The following is a 21,959-nucleotide window of genomic DNA, read 5'->3' on the forward strand; positions in this document are numbered from 1 at the left end:
AATTCTTCCAGCTTTTCGAACGACTGAGATGTCGATTTCGAAATGGGAATATACCCATCGGGACTAGCCTCCCACTCTACAACACTAGCCGGAAAATTAAAGTCCCTTGCAAAGAAAACCTTCGAGCAAACTGCCTGATCCAACTCATTTCCAGTGAATGTGAGAGCTGACATAAAGGAGCTTAATGAACAAGAAGGGGGTCTTTATATTGTTACAATAGACAGATCAAGCCCTCAGATATGGCAAACTAAGACCTCTACTTCTCCATTCGACATTTGTACATGACTAATGTGCAAATCATTCCTAACATATAGGCATACGCCCCCATGTGGGAATATGGGATTATCAGGGCGTATTCCATCACAACGGACTAATTTGAAACCAACTATGGTTAGTTCTTCATCTAAGACCCCTGGCCGAAGCCAGGTTTCTGTTATATGTAGAGATGAATGAAATCTCTCTCTTAACGGCTAGTTCTTCTAAGATCTTAACTTTTGTGCTGTCTCTTTTAGAAATCAGACAATGCACGTTCAAATATAGCCCCTTTACTGGTCTCTCTTTTGACAGACCAAGTTCACAAGATCTTGGACCATCCTCTCCAACCGTAACAAATCCCTCTTATCAACAAAGCTACCTTCTAGTGGAGGCAAAGCATGAGCTAATGGGGATGGTTGGGTTTGAGGAATGGGTTGGGCAACTACATTTGAATAAGAACGTATTTTGGGAATAGGGGTGGGGCAAGGAATATTAGGGAGGAGAGTTTTTATAGGGAATAGGGGTGAATTGGGTATTTGAGGGAAGAGGAGGGAATTGGGAGAGAGAATGGGAGGTAGGAGGAGGGGGAGGGTGGAAGCTGAATGGGTTAAAGTAGAGGGATGGGGTGGGATTAGGTTTAGGAATAGGGTCAGCTCTAAAACTACGAAACTGAGCTATCCTATTTCTCGCCTTTCTTTGCGTCCCTTCTACGTGGACGGAGGTACACCGTACATTAAAGCACGTCTTAAGTGTCATGGACTGACGGCACATGTACGGGTGAAAAAAGGAGAATCTACCTTCGAACATTCCTTCTTCCCATTGTACTTCTCAAGGCCGAACTTGAGAAGCTTTTGACACCATTTAGGGTGGTCAAACTGGCAGCCTTTTCCTTCTTCAGGACAAGGCTGCTTCCGGTAAACAGGACAGACTGTTTTCTACAAAACTAATTTAGCTTGTTCAACTATAGGTGGAGACACCTCTTCAACCTCACATTTGCGTGGGATGGTGTAGGCTTTTGTGGAGGAACTTCCAATTCTGCCACCCTCTATATCTTGATTTGCAAATACTCTGTGTTACTCGCATGGACTCTCAATGCTTTTTCAATATATCTCGAGGTTCGTTCTGTCTCTTAATTTTCAATAATGCTGCAATTTGTCGTCGGTGTTCAGTAACAATTGTTTTTGTGCCTCCATCACTTTGATCCCTTTTCCCTTTAGCCAGTGTTGGCTTGCCCTTCTTATTCCTAACTTTACATTGGAGTTAAGATCTTGTTAAGCTACGCACTTTTTTCCTGTACTGACGTTGCTTCATTTTCTCCCTTTTTGCCTTGAAGAGACATAAAACATTCTATCGAAGTTACACTTTTTCTACTTCATTTGACTTTTTTCTTTCGCACCTTTATGGAAAATTCAGTAACTTGCGGCATGGGCCAATCCAAGAAAGCTAGACCAGAAAAAGCTTGCACACCTACCCTCTCCAAAGTCTATCCACCCAATTTGAATATTATTGCAAATTATTGCGTGCAAAAGTCCGGGATAAAAACCTGTTGCAATTAACTATGAGCTAGTTGAGAATGAATTGCATAAAGTCTAAGACGCCTTGATGAATTCATTTTATGTTTCTTACAGCAAAGAGCTTGTAATTGCGGCAGGGTGGTGTCGGGGCTCTCAAGGTTACCCCAGATGCATTGGCGTCACTTGTAACTCAGGAAAAGAGAATTGGAAATTAATCAAACCTCTTGGTCCTATTCATTGTATAGAGGGACCTGAGGAGACGGACGCGTCCTATGTGATGCGCGAACTCGGACAACCTCAACCAGGTTTGATATTACTTTTTTCACATATCCAACAAACCTGTGTAAAAAAGCAGGAGAATTGAAGTCTGTCCAATTTTTATTGAAATTACTCAGAACTGGCGCTGATCGGTCTAAGTGACAGAAAACTCATCCCTGTATCAGTGGAGGGGATTACGCCCATTATCATCCCAGAAGGTTCAAGTGGCCATACACCGTTGCAAATTCAATTTGAAACTGACATTTTAGCATGTCAAGAAATATCCAAGGAGTGCCATCTCTGGACAAAGGGTGAGTTAAGAATACTTCCAAACTGAAAAGAATAGAGGTCCGAAAACTACAATTTCAAATTGGTGTTTTATTAAAATTCACGTAACAGTATTGTCAGGAGAATATTCATGGAGGGATGAACATGGGTAAAACGTATTTAGTTTTGAGGATCAATAACAATCTGTTTCTAGTGAAAACTATCAAACCTATAAACGCATATTCATCAACACACTAATGATGGGGAGGAAAATTGATCCACAACCATGAGAACTAACAAAATAAATAGCTAAATTTGGGAAAGCGCTACTTTTTAATGCCTTTTAAGTACTTTTTGTACTATTTTGACGAAATTTTAAAGAGGATTGTTTTCCATAAGTTGCTCCTCTTGCTTTTTCAGCAAAGAGAAACGCAACAACAACTCACACGGCATACATAACTGAATTAGAGTGTTTTGCTTTTGCTTTCAAAATGGCGATCATAATTCCATAACATATCTGTCTGAAATAATTTCTTTTTCCATGGCTTTTTTCCTTTTCAGTGGCCTCTAATCGTAGGCTATTTTTAACACTAGTCAAAGTAATCAACCCCTCCGTTGACAAACTCTCGAAAAAATACCCACTCAATTTGGACTATTACATGTCGTCAGGCTCAGTATGCATAATATTGTTATCGCCATTCAAATTTCTTAGGAACCAGCCAATGGAACACATTTCCGTCTTTGAGCAATTACCATAAACAAGGGACTATGAACCTCTTGGGCGGCTTGCCCATCGTCATCGGGGGTACACCTGTCTCAGGAGATGACAACCATGGAGTCGTGGAGATTTTTGACCCATCCACCAATCTATGGATCTTGGGGCTTACCCTATCGCCTGTTCGTCGAGCCCATGCCTCAGTTGTGCTCAATGAGACCTCGTTAGTAGTAGTTGGAGGATACAGTGGGGGAACCACAATCAATTCGGTAAAGGTCTTGGACGTCCGCTCCATGACCTGGAACGATTTAGATAGCTTGCAGAGATCGGCGGATGATATGGCGTGTGGTTTGTTAAATGTAACTTCAATTCTATGTATTGGTGGATGGTCTAAATCTCCAATCCCAGAGATCCAGCGCTCTGCCTATATTTTGGACATGTCTTTGTCCAGTCCAAATTGGGAAGCAAAACCATTATATGATACCTCAGAACCAAGTAGATATGGATTCATATATCATCTTAGAGACTCTTTGTTTATGATATCTATCTATACAAGTAATAACCAAGCATCGAGGATATTGAGAAGAATGGATTTGAAAGAGGAAAACCTTAATTGGAATACTGTGGCACTTGATCCAGATTCATCTTTCAATTCATCTTTCCTTTATGTGTTATTTTATCTTCTGCAAGGATACGAAAAACATTGATAATTACATTGGATCAATTCCAGGGCATGATGATTTGTACTCTGAAAGAATGCTAAATTATGAATTCTCACATTGAAATGATAAATCCAACTCTGACTTCAGCTTTAACCACTTTTTGACTCATGATGTTAAGTCTTAAATCTATAGTTCTGGCCCCGTACTGTTTCAAGAGCGCGAAACACAAGACAATTCTCTTTACATCAACGCAATACCCACACACTATTTCATTTGATATTCTTAACTTTTTCCCCCTTCGTTCTCAGTCATCCTCTTTTGACTGACGCATCATTTGTACATCATTGGGCTATCTAAAGTCAAGACCTCGTTCCTCTGACTCAAATGGACCTGTTTGTTACTAACAAGAAATTTCCTTATGATATCGACATGGGTCATTCAATTTTCATTTATTTGACTCCTTCATTGGGGGAGAAATAAAGGAACACCAAAAGATAAACTGACGAAAGCGCCTGCCTGAGCCATGCCCAAACCAGTTATTTGAAGTGTGTAAGATGAGAACGTCTTTGTGGTTATGATGGGGCTCAAACGCAGTCGAGGTTACCCTGTGATCTCTATATGACAGCCTGAACTGTCTTTTCCGTTGAATGTTTACACCATCTTTATGAAAGCTAAGGCGGCTTTTCACTACCGTGGAAAACCAGTATTGAATCCGGTTTGAGGATTGAAGTTGGACTAGTGCTGGGGCGAGCTTTTTGTGTGTGAGTCTTTTTGTTCGACTTGAGCACAATGAAAGACTGGAGCTCATTGCTGAAGTCAAGTGTTTTGCCGGACTCACCCCAACACTCCTTAAACCGGATTCAATATCGGTTTTCCATCCTGATGTAAAGCCAACCCCACAAGTTGAGCCCCATCATAACCACATGAACTTTCTGATCGTGTACGCTTCAAATATCTGGTTTATGCATGGCCCGGGCGCTTTTGCCAGTTTACTCTTCGGTAGCATTGTTTTGGGTCAATTGATCTTTCTATCGTTTGACCTACAGCAGTGCAAAGGTTTGCATATGGTTTTCCATCCAGAATTTGGAAATACTGGTGTAAAATTCAGATTTGCACTAGAGATGTTAGAATTACCTCGACTGAGTTTACTGGTAGTAAACTGCTCTAGCACACAATACGCCCTCTATGCATATGCCCCATGCGCCATTACAAAACTTAACACTAAGCAAAATTGCTCTTCTTTCAGTATGAATATCAAGTGCAACTCAGACTTGAGTTGTTTTGTGTTGTACTATGTAGTCAGTTGTTTCTTTATTTTCAAATTTTGAGGCTGTTTGTGTTTTTGTTTCCTTTAGGCGAGACAGAAATTAGCCCTCAGTATATCATTGGGCCAGAAGACCCCAATCTCCATCGTCAAGGACCTCGGAAATGCCGCCAGGCTGTTTTCAAAATAAAATAACGTTTCTGAAAGCAGAAAACAGTTGACAGTCAAAAAGAAAGCGATCGGCCTTCCTCACCATGAAGGTTTAGCAGCGCTCCTCGTCAACCCTGTGTGATACCTGCGACCTCCACCACCTCCAGCGACGCCACTGTTGCGGGCTTCTTTGCCGTCCAGGGGGTCTCAGACATCCTTGTTGACTCTGTCAACTACAAAGAGCTTGCTACCTTGCTCAGTGAGGCCTGTCTCGAGTTTCTCGTCCACAAGCTTGAATTTGAGGATATCAGGGGCGCTAAGGTTCTCTGTGATTACACCTTTGATCACGCCCTATTGTCCCAACCACCTTTCACCGTGCCGTCTTTGACACCCTTGACAACCTAGCCCATCCTGGTCCTCACTCAAATGCCAAGCTCATTGCCAATCGCTTTGTCTGGTCAGGCTATTGCTCGGACGTGAAGGCCTAGTCCTACTCATGCCTTCCCGGCCAGCGATCCAAAGTGGGAACTCACGTCCGTGCGCTTATGGAACGTCGGCCAGCTCCCGACAGGCGTTTTGGGTCACTTCATGTGGACCTAGTAGGTCCCCTGCCTGCGTCAGATGGGTTCATCTACTTCTTCAGTATCTTAGACTGTTTCACCCAGTGGGTCAAGGCTATCCCTCTCAAGGACGCCACTGCCCAATCCTGTGCTGAGGCATTGTGGGGCCAGTGGATCTACCGTTATCATCAGTGACAAGGAAGCCCAGTCCACTGGCAGGCTTTGGCCATCCCTACAAAACCTCCTCGGCATCAGGGCCTCAACCAACACAACCCATCACTCCTAGGCCAATGGTATGGTGGGAAGGAGCCACCCGGTCATAATGGCGGCGCCACGTGCCAAGCTAACTGGTGTGGCTTGGGTCAAGCAACCCCCTGGGGTCTTGTTTGGGATGCGGATGGCGTGGCGCGAGCATGGTGCGGCTTCCTCACCCGAGCTGGCATTTGGCCGCCCTCTGCGACTCCCAGGGGAGTGCCTGACGCCTAAAACCACGAGATGCCGTGGCTGACTCCGTCTTCCTCTCAGAGTTGCAACGCTCTCTCCACGACGTCGTTTCACCACCCATTGTCTTCCACAGTGAGAAACCTGTCAACATACCTGCTTCGCTGGCACAGCAGGACTTTGTGTGGGTGTGCCACGACGTCTACCGCATCCCGCTCGCCTAACCTTGCGATGACAGTAAAGATGCAATCGATTTGGGGGATAGGTCAAGTGATTCATGTCAGATCAAATAAAGAAACTCAAATCAAGCTATTTCTTTTTAGACCTTTTCATATATAGTATAATAGTATAGTATAGTATAGTATAGTATAGTATAGTATAGTATAGTATAGTATAGTATAGTATAGTATAGTATAGTATAGTATAGTATAGTATAGTATAGTATAGTATAGTATAGTATAGTATAGTATAGTATAGTATTACTCAGTTTTCTGGCCCGTTGAAATACTTAAATGCAACAAAGAAACCCTGACAAAAGGAGATAAACTAGCTTAGAAGGAATATGATCTGCCACGGTTCAAAGTTGAAAAAGCTTAGAATGTCCATGATTGAAGAAATCTACGTTCTTAAGTGTGTATGATTGATGTGAAACCTCCCTTGGTGTGTCCTGGACTATTGTCCGGGGTGGTGGACCATATTTGTGTTCGCCCAATGCACTTGATGGGCAATATTTGCCACTAGTGATCGAGCTATTCTTCGAAAGTTAGGAAGACAACCAAGAAATGTGGATCGCCTACTAATGAAATTTCATCCATCTCAATAGCAGGCGTCCTAAACGAGGATAGGATGTCAAGTGACACAAATCTGATACCGGAGTTGACACTGACCAATGGAAAAATGTAGACATGATGTGATAGGCTAGGATCAGCTATGCGACCCAAGCACCTCATAGCTGGAAGAAAAGCCAATGGGCCATGACGTGCTAAGGAACCATAATCCCTTCGCCTCTAGTTTCCCAAGAGTTGCTTCTTGTCCACAATTGTGCAAAACTGATGGTCCATTTCCATCCTTGAATATTGATTCTGAAAAATTCCCTCGCAGTGAATATGCTTTCTCCTCGTTGAAGAGGCCTTAAAAAGAAAATATGGACCTCCGCCTCGCCAAAGCAAGTTTCACAGGAGTGCTAACAAAATGAGAGAGATCTAACTATATTTTATGGGAATTGGCCTTCAACGAGGCCTTGCATCAACCTTTCACGTCCTTAGTGATAAGAAATGGACCAAGGATGATAAGATACGCCGAAAAGGCCGTAGCGCCCTTCTGACTCACTTATCAAATATCTGGCAAATCAAGGATATTAAGACGGCAAACTTTGCCTAACAATTGAAACATTTAAACGACACTGAAACGACCTTACGCTACGCTATGTATGATCGCATATTGGCTTTAATTAATGGAATGAAATCTTGACCTCGCTTCCTCGCATATCTATTGATATCAGGCTTTAGGTAAGCCATTTCTATTCTAAAACATACGTTTTGGACGCTTCAAAGCGGTATAAACTAGTCGATTTTTTGCAGGCTTCCTTACAGAAACCGGGAATGGGATCCCCAACAGTTCAAGGCGGAAAAAGGTATTAATTAGGCCTGTTAATCATAGAGCTTTTTTGAATTGGTCAATCATGATTAATTCGAGAAAAATTATTTGATTAATCAAATAAAATGATTAATCATTCAGAATCTTTATTTTGACTGCTTTTTGATTTCACATTTTTCCTCCAAGAAATGACTTCTTAGAAAGCACAACCTATTAACAGAATAATCATTTAAGCTTGTACGAATTTTAGAAACGAACATGCCACTAGCATAAAACGCTCTTTCTGATTCAACTGACGTGGCTGGAATTGTAAGCAATGAGTTGAAAATTCTCTCCAAGCTCTTTGGTCGTTTTCCTGTTGACTCGTAAACTGCCATTTCTTTCTTCCGACAACTGAGAATTTGCTGAGGGTTTGAGAACTGATTTAATATCACTGGGTCCGGGGTGTCACGTAACTCTTGTAAAGCCAAAATGCTATTAAGAACATCAATTCTTGTTTTCTTTTTCTCTGGTTCAGAAGAGCTGGTGCCTTGGGTTGGTTGACTTGGTTCTTCTGGATTTGAAGGAGGAATGTTGATGTCAGCTGGGGTTGGGGATAACTTTAGATATAATTATCTTGCAATTTATGGAAGCTCTTTCTTGTTAGGATATGACAAGACTTGACTCTCTCTCTCTCTGCATCCTTTGGGTTTGATAGATATCTCAGAAGAGCAATATAATTTTCAAGTCTTCTTTGGCCAATTCGAAATGACAGTGAAGTGTAAAGTTTTTCTGAAATTTGTCCTGATTCTTTCTCAAGCTCTGAGAGCATGTACTCAAAAATACGATCTGCCGAGAGTAAATTCACGTCTCTGCGGCACAAAGCTCTTGCTCCGGCTTCCACAATTTCCAAAGAATTAGAAATCTCCTCTAAAAGATCAATTGTCTGCTGTTCTGGGAAAAGCTCATTCAATGACAAATCTACCAATGCTTTCCTGATCGAAAGTTTTAGTTTTAGAAAGCTTTTTATCATTTTAAGAAGGGAATTCCAGCGACTCTTGACGTCTATATCTAATGCAAATTCGTGGCCCAGCTCCTCAACAACATACTTTTGCAAGCAATCATTTTTGGTCGGACTTTTTCGGAAAAGTTTCACCAATTTTCGAACGTCCTGAACAGCCCCAGAATAGCCTGAATTAAGTTCAATTTCAACTTCCACTTGAACCTCTTGGAATCCCTCGTTATTGGCATCTTCTTCATCCTCGTCATCCTTGTCATCCTCTTCATCCTCATCACCATCGTCTTCAGGATTCTCTTGCTCCAAATCATCTTGCTCCTCCTGATTCTCATCAGTCGAAATGCTCTTAATTTTTTTTTGTACAAGACATCTGTTACTGCCAAATGCACAGCATGGGCAAAGCAGAGTTGATGGACTTTGCCATATTTTCTTCCCATGCTTTTCATTACAGATGCCCCATCTGTCACTACACCAAAAATGTCCTTGTCAGTATCGAGATCAAACTGAAGAATCTTCTTTTTTAAAAGACGGAGAGCCTCTTGATTAGGCATTTTGCCCCGAACACGGATCATGCCAAGCCCAAAGATCTTCTCTGGATCACTTGTGTGAAGATTTACGTTCATAAAGCGCCGATTTCGGGAGGAGGTCCACTCATCTAATGAAACAGAAAACATATCTTCTTGATCACGCAACTTTAGAATATCTTTCTTTTTCTCCTCCATAATTTTGGCACCATAGGCAAAGGCTTCTTTCTTGAGCAACTGACGAGAGTTTGGAATTTTCAATCCTTGAGCACGAAGACCAGCTTTCAGATCTTTACTGTCAGCCAACGTTGCGAAAGGGATCTTATCCAGCTCAAAAATTCGTGCCAGGACAAGGCCAACAGGTTCTTGACACTTCCCATAGAGTTCTTCAATCTTGGGTTGCTTTCCGGCTTTGACATGGTCGTCAATAATACTGCTCTTTGTTTTGACAAGTTCCACCTTGATTTGATGCTTGTGTTCAAGATGATAATGCATAGAGGACGTAGCGTGGGCATTCTTGAAGATTGCCCCACAGTGTTTGCACTTTAGGTCATTTTCTCGGTCTTTATGTCGAAGGAACTCTTCCCAGATTTTTGAGCGTTTTGCAGAGGAGATTGCTATCCAGTCAGACATTGTTTCAAATAGTTCCTTGCTTTTATTGTCCAAACAAAACAGTAGCTATTACTAACTAGCTGCTCTAAGCTTACAACCGGTTCAGAAATTTCTTCAAATGACTCTTGTTTGTGACTCTTTGAGCAAAATAAAAACAGTTAAAGTAGCGCAAAATTCAAAATTTAGTGAAAACGAAAATTATTTGAAATTATTTGATTAACTCATTTTCGTTAATCAAAATATGATTAATTTTTTATGATCAATTATTTGATTAACAGGCCTAGTATTAATCTTACTTGATTTTACATTCATATAATGTTTGATACACTAACGAAATAGAGCTTGAGGTCTCAGCCTGTCAAAAAGGATACTCCTGGATCAACACCAACTGTACCTATTCCTTATGCAAGTTTAAGAATTCTCGAGTCCCAACTTTTCAAGCCTTTCCTAATACGAAAGCTCTCTCACACCTTTGATGTTCCTTGTAAAACATTTTTGGATTTTCTCAACCTTTTGCTAACCGGCTGACTAATTGGAGCCCAAATGGGCAAGGTATATTCAAGATGTGGTTGAACAATCGACTTGTACAGAGTTAGCATCGTGACACTATCTCTGGACTTAAACGTGCGATATATCCAACCATACATTTGAAAAGCTTTACCCACCTTCAACTGGATATGCTCATCGAGCTTTCCATTATTTTGGAGGACTACACCTATATCCTTCATGGATGAGACCTGCTCAATATGTTTACCTCCATTATCTACGAGTGGAGCATTCAAAGGAGTTGAACCCAAAGGTCATTGAGCGGAATTTCATTCCATTCAGTGCCATATTACTTCCAGCAACCCAAGAGTAGATTTGGTCTAGGACCTCTACCAGACTACCGGTATTCTGACAATTCCTACCAACTACCAATTTTGTATCATCAGCATAAGAAGAGATCCTGACATTACTACTACTAAGCTTCTGAAGCGGAGCAATGAAGATGATGAAAAGGAGAGGACCCAAAATGGAGCCCTGAGGAACACCCAACTTGACTTCATGTATGTCATTACGGGATACCTCAACCTGAACCAATTGCTTCCCACCAGAAAGATACTTCTGAAACAATCTAGAACATTGGCTTGAATCCGAATCTCCAGGAGTATGTTAACTAAAAGACATGACCTATCTTGTCAAAGGCCTTGGTAAAGTCGAGATAAACTACTTTGACAGATTCATGGCCCTCTAGTACCTCAATAATCTGCTCTATATGTACCAATCAATTGGGTAACCGTGGCAAGGCAAGTTTCTCAGTTAGATAAGAAACTTCGTTCATGATAGGAAGCAAATTGTTAAGGTCAAGGGATCTCCTAGTGACATACATGAAGTCGGGTGTTCCTCAGGGCTTTTCATCATCTTCATTGCTCCGCTTCAGAAGTATGTCAGTATCTCTTCCTATGCTGATGATAAAAAATTGGTAGTTGGTAGGAATGGTCAGAATTCCAGTTGTCTGGTGGAGGTTATAAGCAAAATCTGCTCTTGGGTTACTGAGAGTAAATTTGGCCTTGAACTGAATGAAATGAACTTCAAGTCAACTACTTTGAACACTCCACTCGTAGATAATGAAGGTAAAAATATTGAGCAGGTCTCATCTTTGAAAGATTTAGGTGCAATCCACGAAAATAATTGAAAGCTCGATGAACACATCCAGTTGAAGTCCCCTCAAACATTCATAGACAGAATGTTGCTGTTGATTCAGTAGCCGCCTGTAAGTCAGACTTGGCCAAGTTTTTGACACAGATTCCTGATCAAGCCTTCAACCAGGGCTAGCCAAGTATACCAAATATTTGTGGCGATCAGCTAGATTAAGCTGACCGTCCACTGACTCTCACTCTGCTCTCAGCACTCGTCGAGTACACTCGCCATATTGGTGACCCCGACGTGATTGTCTTCCACTCCAGGCAAGACCTCTGGAATGGATGGCTGACACAATTGGTCGGTGATCGGTGAAAATCGTGAAGTGAGTTCCTTCAACGAAGCGTCGAAAATGGAGAACTGCATCTTTCATCGCTAGAAGCTCCCGATCAAACGCACTATATTTTGCCTCTGCTCTCAGCACTCGTTGAGTACACTCGCCATATTGGTGACCCCGAGGTGATCGTTTTTTTTTTTTAAATGGCGACCGACGAAAAAAAAATTAAAAAAAACTTGTATTGAAGTATCTTCTGTCGCTGTGGGAGTCAAAATTCCTTCGTTCTGGAGCCATGAGCCGCAATAGTGGTTTGCTCTGTGTGAAGCTCAATTTCGTCTACAGAACATCTCGGCTTCTGGAACCAAGTTTGATCATGTGGTATCTTGTCTGGAGAGCGACGTTATTTCTAGGGTTCCTAGTTCGGTTCTAGTGCCTCTGTCTTTGGATTCGGATCCTTATTTGACTCTCAAGGCAAACTTGTTCCGAAGTCAAGGCATCCCAACGGATTTCCACTTTCTTGGATTTAGCTGCGGACAGTTTGCCCATTGTAGAACTATATGCACACGCCAAATCGCTTCTGGATGATGTTGAGGATCTTAAGGAATACTTAATCAAGGATAAGTTAATACGCGCGTTTCCAGAACATTCTCGTGCTTCTCTGTCAACGCTCATCGATGAGCCATTGGATTAATTCTTTGAGCATGTACTCAATCTTTCGTCAAATTCATCTCGAGGTCATGTGATCTCGGCGGTCAAGGCGCCGTTCTTGTGTCTTCTTCACCGTCGTTACGGCAAGAAAGCACATCGCTCTTTAGTTCCTGAGAATTGCGCAGGTCCCCCCATCGAAACACGAGAGAGGAGGCCAAAAAACTACTAAGGGGCTGTCGACCTCTCATCTCGGCGGCCTGTTTACTTACGTCCGCTTCAAAAATGTTTTCTTCAAGTCCTGGAATTCCATCAGCATCTTTGTTCTTTATAGAGGACTCCATTTCAAAACTACGTTTTCTCGTGGATTCTGGTGCATCGATTTCGCTCATTTCTCATCAGATCGTTTCGTCCTCTGAACTCTGACCAGCTGACCTACGTTTTAATAATTTGGTCAGTGCCAATGGAACTTCAATAACCACCTTTGGCGTGCTCAAACGGAAGATCGATATTGGGCTTGGATCGGTGTTTGAATGGAGTTTTGTGGTGGCTAACGTGTCAATGCCTCTTATTGAAGCCGACTTCCTACGATTCTTTTATCTCTTGGTGGATGTGAAAAATAAACGTCTTTTGGAATCTTCTTCTTTCAATTCATCGGTTATGTTCGACGTTTCTGGTGATTGTTGTGGAATTTCCGGGATTCATCATATTACATCAAGCGATATCTGCCCGTACTTGAGGTTACTTGGGCGATAACCATCTTTACTAAGGCCCTCTTTTTCCACATCTGCTTCGCAACATAGTGTTCGGCACTTCATTCAAACTTCTGGGCCGCCTGTGTTTTCTCGGCCAAGACGTCTCTCCAAGGTTAAGTTTGATATTGCCAAGGCAGGGTATGATGATTTTATGGACTTAGGTATCATTCAACCTTCATCATCGCCTTACGCATCTCCATTGCACATGGTTCCTAATTCTAATGGATCATGGCGAGCTTGTGGAGATTATCGCCTCCTCAACAATCGCACGGTCCCTGATCAATATCCCTTGCCCCATATCCACGACTTTGCGTCTCATTTGAGTGGATCAACCATTTTTTCGAAGATTGATTTGGTGAAGGCTTATCATCAGATCCCTATGGCCGAGGAAGATCGACATAAAACGGCTATTACCACGCCGTTTGGATTGTTTGAGTACGTCACGATGTCGTTCGGCTTGAGGAACTCAGGTCAAACCTTTCAACGTTTTATCAATGAAGTTACGCGTGGGCTGAAAGGGGTGTTTGCATATGTTGATGATATTTTTGGGGCATCTTCATCGTCGTCTGAACATCGCCTCCATCTTTAAGCCCTTTTTCGTCGTTTGGAATCATATAATCTCATCGTCAGCAAAGAAAAATGCGTTTTTGGTGCCAGTGAATTGTCCTTTTTAGGTCACAATATTTCGGAATCTGGTATAGAACCACTGCCAGATAGAGTTCAAGATATCATGAATTATCCTATTCCGAAGGACATTCAGAGTCTACGAAAACTTCTAGGACTTGTAAATTATTATCATCTATTTATCCCACAGTGTTCAATGCTTGTAAAACCGTTCAGGGATCTCTTGAAACCAAATTCCCAATATTCCTGAACGTCCTCGCATAATGCTTCCCTTGACTGTTTAAAATTAGCTTTATCAAAGCGAACATTACGGGTTTTTCCTCGGACTGATCTTTCTTTAACAATCACCACGGATGCTTCAGACTCTGGAATAGGTGCAGTTTTGGAACAGAAGTCTACTGGTCGATGGGAACCATTGGCTTTTTACTCTAATGTTCTGTCCAAATGTAATTGTCCAAGTCTGACTTGAAAGATGCTACCGGATCAACAAGGCCTACGTATTCCTTACGGATATTAGAGGGAAGCAAATTAAACAATGAAGGAGGCCGAGAAAGAAGAGATGTGGACTTCATTGTTCGAACTAGCCTGGATTCTCGAGGACTTGAAGGTGCTCTCAAAACGCACATTAAGCATCTGCGGACAATAAAAATGACCTTAAAACCTGGATTGGGACAAAGCTCATGGATACTTTTGAAGACGTACAGTAACAGATACCTTTCGTACCTTCTAAGAACACTGTACAGTCCCAACCTTTCTAATCTCTCCCAATAGGTGAGCTCTCTCATTCTTATGATGTTCCCAGTGAAACATCTTTGGACTTGTTCGGCCTTTTGCAAACCTGGGGAACTCATTGGAGCCCAAACGGGTGAAGCATATTCAATTTGTAACTGAGCAATCGATTTGTACAGAGTTAGCATTGTAATACTATCCCTAGACTTAACCTACGATAAATCCAAGCACAAGTTTGAAAAGCTTTACCTCCCTTTTCTTTTTTTGCAGACTTCCTTACCGCTACTATGCTAATATTATGCTAATATTAAGCACGGGTTTTGCTATTATGCTCCCAGTAGTTCCCTTAATCCCAACAGTTCAAGACGATTTTTTTTTTAAATTTACACAACTTTTATTTTTATATACTATTAGATCGACCAAAGAGTTAGAGTTAGCAGATCTGTCTAACCCTTGAATATAAGGTTGATGGGGAACTTTAGTCAATTTATCTAAATTTTAACTGGATGTGCTCATCAAACATTCTTTGGAGAGCTACCCCTAAATCTTTCATAGATGAGACTTGCTCAATATCGTTACCTCCATTAACTAGGAGTGGAGTGTTTAAAGGAGTTGACCCAGACGTCATTGAGCGGAATTTCATTCCGTTCAGGGCCATATTACTCTCAGTAACCCCAGAGTAGATTCGATCTAATTCCTTTGCAAGGCTACTGGAATCTTGGCCATTCCTACCCGAAACTAACTGTGTTCCAAGTCTCTACATTATTAATGGCTTCCCCATCAACCTCAAAAGGCCCAACAAGGTGTTTCATCTTTTGTAGTTTGTAGGATGTCATTTTCAATGGAGTCTTGCCCTGAATTACATCCAACTTCTTTTGGAGACTAGATAATATTGCTGGATTCGAATTGGTCTTAAGCCTTCTTGCTAGTTTACAACTCTTTTTGAACAAAGTCTTCCTACATTTTGGAATTTTTGTCTGTGTTCCACGTTTCAGAACACATTCACAGATTGCTAGAGTGGAGTTCATCTTTGAACTTAAACTTAGCCAAACCGGCCTTTTTAGCCGGTTTTACTTTAAATCACGCAGGCTTTTGAGTAATAGTCGACCCTATCTCAAGAACATGATGATCTGGCAGACTACTAGGTGTCACATGGACAAACTGGATCAGATCAGGGTCATAGAACGCTATTTGCTCTGGTGGCTGCACGGGCTGCACCAACATGCTGGGAGAAATTGCGCAAGATCGCGAACTCCTCCAGCTGTGCTTGGGAAGTACAGCCAGCTGCGCTCGCATTTGAATAAAACAAAAGGTTGTTTTGCTTGTTTGCTTGATTCAAACTCCATGATTGAGGTGTTTTATGTGCTTTAGAAATTGATCGTAATTTTGAATCTTTGAGAGATTCAAGTGTTTCTGAATTTGATATATTTCCCGCCATTTCTTTATTTTAGATTTTTTGTCCTTAAGTCAATTTTTTTTAGCATCAAAAATGTTTTCTCGGTATGCCTCTATGCTAATCCAATTTAATGTAAATTTTTTCCAAGTCAAAATATAGGTGATGATTATTTACCAAATTGGATTTTTAACCTTATTTATGTTGATTATTTACATTCAGACTAAGGTTAAACAGTTTTTTGACCCATATCAGGGTTAATAAAAAGTTTTTAGCAGTGTTCTGGTTAAATTCAATTGAAAATCAAGTTGGGTGGGTACCTTGTCGTGGATGAAAGAAAACAAATCAACCATAACCAGGTTGGAAATCAGGGAGGGTACCTGAATGTGGTTGACATAAAATATGAACCATGCGGATGAAAATTTGCCAAAAAAATGGTGGAATTAGAATCCCCCTTTACTATCCACTCATCTTGATCTTGCCAAGGCCTTTGATAAAGTTGATCATGGCTTGTTGTTGAAAAGAGCTCATGACATTGGGATCCAGGGCAAGGTTCTCAATTGGATGACAAGTTTCATTCATGATGGGAGGCAAATTGTTCATAATTTTCATTACCCCACTTCAAAGGCTTGATATTACTGCCAGTCTCTCGTCTTATGCTAACGATGAGAAGTAAGGGCGGCATTTCAATTTCACAATACAAGTCTTTTTGTTTGAGTTGAGTACAGTGAAAGACTGGAGCTCTTTTCTGGACTCACCCTAGCATTAGTCCTACTTCAATATTCAAACTGGATTCAATCCTTTTTTTCCATCCTAGTGTAAAGTCGTCCTTACTTTCTGGTAGGAATTAGGGACCCTGGATGCAGGGACCCGCGAAGTTGAGTATACGTCATCAACTTCGAGCGATCTGATTGGCTGCCAATTGTCAACGAACATGGCTTTGTTTGGAAACCTTCTCAACAGGGAGTCAGTCGCTTCTGAAAAGACCTAACTTGTTTGCATTGCAAAAACAGGCAAAGCTTTGAATGGTTTATGACAAATTTGATTCTCCTTGGATTCAACCAACATATTCTACAACATTAGTGTCATTCGCCATTAGAATTGCATCAGTACGCTATTTCTCAATAAAATGTAGCTGTCACGCTGATTTCTCGCATGCTGCCAGTGTCAATTTGGACAAAAGCACTTCTAAAAAGAAAGTTCAACCATATTCAACAAATTGAATTTTAAAGTGTATGGGGCTTGTTTCTTGAGAGACTCTGGAAATTCACATGCCATAATGTTAATTTGAATAATCTAATAAAATGTGTTTGCAATCTAATCTTTTAGAAAATGGCTTCAGAAAGTATTTAGAAAGTAACAATACTATTTTTAATAGTTTAAAATACCATATCCATGAATCAGCTTGTCTTGGAGTAAAATTTCAGCGTCCTTGAAAAAAAAAATATTCTATGATGCTTGTCATGACAGTATACTTTCTTATACAGCGCATCAATTCGAAATCTGTTTGGAAACTCTTTAGTTCATCTGATCACTTACTTTTTCAAAGTGGAGCCACTTGTCAAACCTCGCGCGTCTCTGACCAGGGTCTCTTGTAGGCAGTGCTACCAGATGTGGTGATTTATCACCAAACTGGTGATTTTACAAGCAATTTTGGGACAAAATTTTGCGCCTGGTGATTGGTGATTTACAGCAAAAAGAACCTCGAAATTTGGTGATTTTGAAAAATCCGAAAGCCCCAACTTTGGTTGGCTATGGTTGGCTAAAATAGGAAATATTTTTGAAAAAAGTACACACAGGTATGAAATAGATTGCTAACATATTGCAAAACACCTGCTGATGTTTTCCATCAATCTGAAATAGCTCTTTTATCTTTGCAATTTTTTAAGATACTCTATTTCAAATTTTAGTTTTGTTTGGGTAATGAACTTCCTCCTTTAAAAATCAGGCACATCTTGACGTTTTCTCATGATTTTTGGAGTAAATGGTCATGAGGTGAATGGTTAGTTTTGGAAAAATTGACTTACCATTACTTTAATTAAAAACTTACTTTTCTCAACAAAATTGTTTCGAAATACATTTCTACGCTCTGGCATTATTGTGTCTTAGTTAATGAACTGATATTTATCTTTTTCACAAGATATTAAGATGTGCAAAATACGGATCATTCTAGGGGGTATCATGGACAAGGCAAAATCTACTCGCAAGGGATAGCAGGTTCAATTCCCAATGCTGGAAGATATCATGATATAATTTTCCTTTTCACCTACGTGTTGCTTGATAGGGAAGTCAAAAGCAACCCTGACACCCTGTGTTGGTGCCTATGGTTTGGAAAGTTTATTTGCAAATTTTTGTGTAAATCTCATCAATTTGTTTGCAAATTTGTTTTCAATAAAGACCCTATATATCTGTAAGTTTTTGCCGGCCCTATAAATAACAACAAAGCTCATGTGGTGTTTACATTTAAATATTTGGTTATTTTTCGTTGAAGCCCCAAAAATTGGTGAAAAAAACTGGTAATTTTTGGCAAAAGTTGGGTGATAATCGATCCATTTCATCTGGCAGCACTGCTTGTAGGAGTAGCATAGCAAAGGACCTACTAGATCGAATCTAATGATGGGTTACTGAGAGCAATATGGCTCTGCCCGGGATTGTTTTCCGCTCTATAACCTTTTGGTCAACACCTTTGAATACCCCATTCATCAATAATGGAGACGAAGGTATCGGGCATGTCTCTTGTATGAAAATCTAGGTGTAGTCCTCCAAAATAATGGAAAGTTCGATGAGCACATCCAGTTGAAGGTGGGTAAAGCTTTTTAAATGTGTGGCTGGATGTATCGCACATTTTCTCTTCTAAGTTGTTTTGAGAAAAAACCTTCAATGTTTCAAAAAAAAGGAAACTTAAAGTTCCAGAATAAACATTTCTTCCGAAGAGACAACCATTTGAATGCGTTGCAACTAAGAAAAAAACCTGATATTTATTTGCACTTGACGACATCTTTTGAGGGGAAATTACAATACAATGCTCTTCAAGTATTCGAAATTTGAAAGGCTTTGACCAGTTTTTAGAAACCGCAATGAAGTGAATCAACGTCACTGCAAGGTAACGTTTTCATGAACCAAAATATAACGTCTTTTAACTAATTCGGCAAGAAACTATGAAAGTATTAGTCCTTTCATCGCTCACAAGAAATTTTCAAAGTTAGTCAATTATTCATTTCAAATCATCAATGACAAATTTTGCTTGTTCATACTTTTAAAGAAATGAAATATGACGTTCCTTGCTTCGTAGATAATGAACCCCATGACCTCGATAGGGTGAGAACAAAATCGTTGATAACAATTAATCATGACTGAGCCCGTAGTTGACTTACGTGTTGTAATTCCCAATAAATTTGAGAAAACGAAGAGTGCTCAAGATAAGAATTGAAAGAGAGAACTGACAAAGTCCTTTACTATTTGTAAAGTTCTAAACTGAGTAATAAATTGGATTGTTATTTTGTCGTTGACTAGTGTATTATTACTAGGAGTGGGAAAGATTTTTTTACATTAAGTTAAGTTTTAAGTATTTTGTTCATTTTTGGGCACAAAACCCTTCTTCAGGAATCTTATATACCACAACATAACCCAAAACCGAGGATTTTCAGGGAAATTGAAAGGTATTGTTCATGTGGAGGGGGACTTTAAGAGAAATACAGGGTGGACATGGAACCTCAAGCTTTCATTGCGAGGAGCTGGTGAACAAAAACAGTAGTGCCATACTGGAAATGATCTAATTGTAACATAGGGGGCAGTTGGTACTGCTCCCATTACTTGCGACCAAAACAAGAGCTGGATTCTTCCATGCAGTCGTCTCGTCTCCTCTCGTCTCGCCCGTCTCATCACGGTGGTCCAAAAGCTTATTCAAGTTTGAGAAAAATACTCGAATTCATCTTTTCCAGTTTTCTACATCTTAAAATCATAGTGATTAATTTTGATCTGGTTTATTGATTGAATCCAAGGTCAGACTAAATGGTCATATGCCTAAAAACTACCAGGATTTGTGTGGATATTTCCGACAACTTTCGAAAAGCCTTTTCAACCACCCTGGCAGTCGTCTCACTGATGAAACGAGAGGGGTAACCTTATCATCCAAGAATCCAGCTAAGATTTGAAAATGCAAGTGAGTACAGTCTTGATGTTTAAAACAAAACTAAGGGCTAGTAGCTGAAGACTGACAAGATGCCTATGAAAATGGGTGAGCCTTTCCGCGTCCATCCTTGAAGCATTGTGATTGAAGGACTTCACGCTAAAATACCAAATTACGTTAGGACAGACCGAGGGATTTGATTACACAGCCCAGTTTTTTAAAGCTAGGGAGTGAGCCTTAGATCGAGAAAAGATCCAGCTTATAAAGTATTGTACGATCTTTTCTCGATCTAAGATTTACTCCTTTGCTTCAAAAACCTAGGCTCAAGAGTCCGTCTTCAGATGGACAAAACTCGGAGGTTCCCATACTCCATTCGGCTTTTTCAATAATGCCTTTTCATAAAATTTGAGTCTTGATATGATGAAGCAACTCTTTTAGGGCGGGGAACGGTTTTAAGAAGACCAAAAGTGTGGCCTTTAATATCTTTCCACTCTGAACGTTCCATATGATGGTTTTACACAATATTTTTCCCTTAAAAATGAAGAATGAAAACGTTTGCATTCATGGCATATTTCTTATGTTTCCATTTTATGATGATCTCCTTGGTTTTGGCCATTTCTTCCTAAAAATGTGTGTGTTGATTAACATTGATAAGTATCTGAAGGTGTGTTCAACGTTATCTGCACCGTACGTTTTTCCCATGCAATTGACCTAAATTCTAACATAATGATGGTATAGATTTTAGAGATTTCTCAGCTACTTTGTCTAGAACCATTATTTCAGGACGCGTCAAAATATGATTTCTACTTTTAAGTCGTAGATGTTAGTCAAAATTGAAATTCGATTTTTCGATGATGTAAAGGTAAGACTGAGTCCAAAAAGCAAAGAGATCTTAAAAAACAATCATCAAGCATTTTTTTTTGCCTTAAAACACAGTAATGGATGAATAAGCAGTCTGATAAACCACTTTTTCCCACCTTTTTATACTTTAGTATGCGTTTTTGGATGTTATCTTGGCTGATTTTCAAAACTTAAAAAAAAATATTTTGACAAAAATGGGCCAACTATTTTTCCGACCCCTAAATATTACACATTAGGATTTCTTATCTTTTATCAGCAATAATTATGAAAGTACATTGAAGAGATCGAATCTTTAAAAACTCCTCTTGACACGTGTTTGGCCCAATAATTAGGATTGGACAAGAACCACTGGAATTCAGACGACTTACTAGGGCCTGGAATTAGTAATTTAGAAGCGAATAAACGCATTGCACTTACCTTCATAGGAAACTGGCTGCATGCTGTGACTAGAGACGGCCAAAATAAGCAAATAGTAACCTATCTATGTTTAAATATGTGTAAGAATTGGTCAAAATATGCACTTCAGTATGCATTTAAAATCTAGAATATGCATTTCAAGTGAAAAGAAAATAAGTTCAGGAGGCAAGCAGTTGCAAAATGACGCCTAGCGTAAGTACTTCACAAACATCTTTTTGAGCTTGGCAATAAGTTGGTCAATGAGAGGGTACTTGTAGCAAACCATCTCGGCCACCCTATGTTGAGAATGAGACAGTGATTTTTTTCAGACATTGCCATTGCAAACTTTTAGTCAAAACCAGCCTTATTGTCTTTGGACCAAAATCACTTCAAAGCATTGGCCTTACGCACCTTTGTCCAGCTCCCAGTCAAACTTCATTGGCGACGGAAGCTGATAAAGGATCAAAGGCGAATTTTGAAACACTCTTACCCCTAAGGGTTAAGGCTTGGACGTTAACCGAAATGAGCATTCGTTTACCGTTTTGGCAAGTGTAGTTTCATAGCGGTTAACGTTCAAGTATCTAACCCCGATGTGCGAGACGTAAAAAACAGGTCTCTATTTAATGTGACCCATCCACTTTACTACAACGACCAA

The sequence above is a fragment of the Tigriopus californicus genome, chromosome 12 (genome assembly GCF_007210705.1).
Source record: "Tigriopus californicus strain San Diego chromosome 12, Tcal_SD_v2.1, whole genome shotgun sequence".
NCBI lineage: Eukaryota > Metazoa > Arthropoda > Copepoda > Harpacticoida > Harpacticidae > Tigriopus > Tigriopus californicus.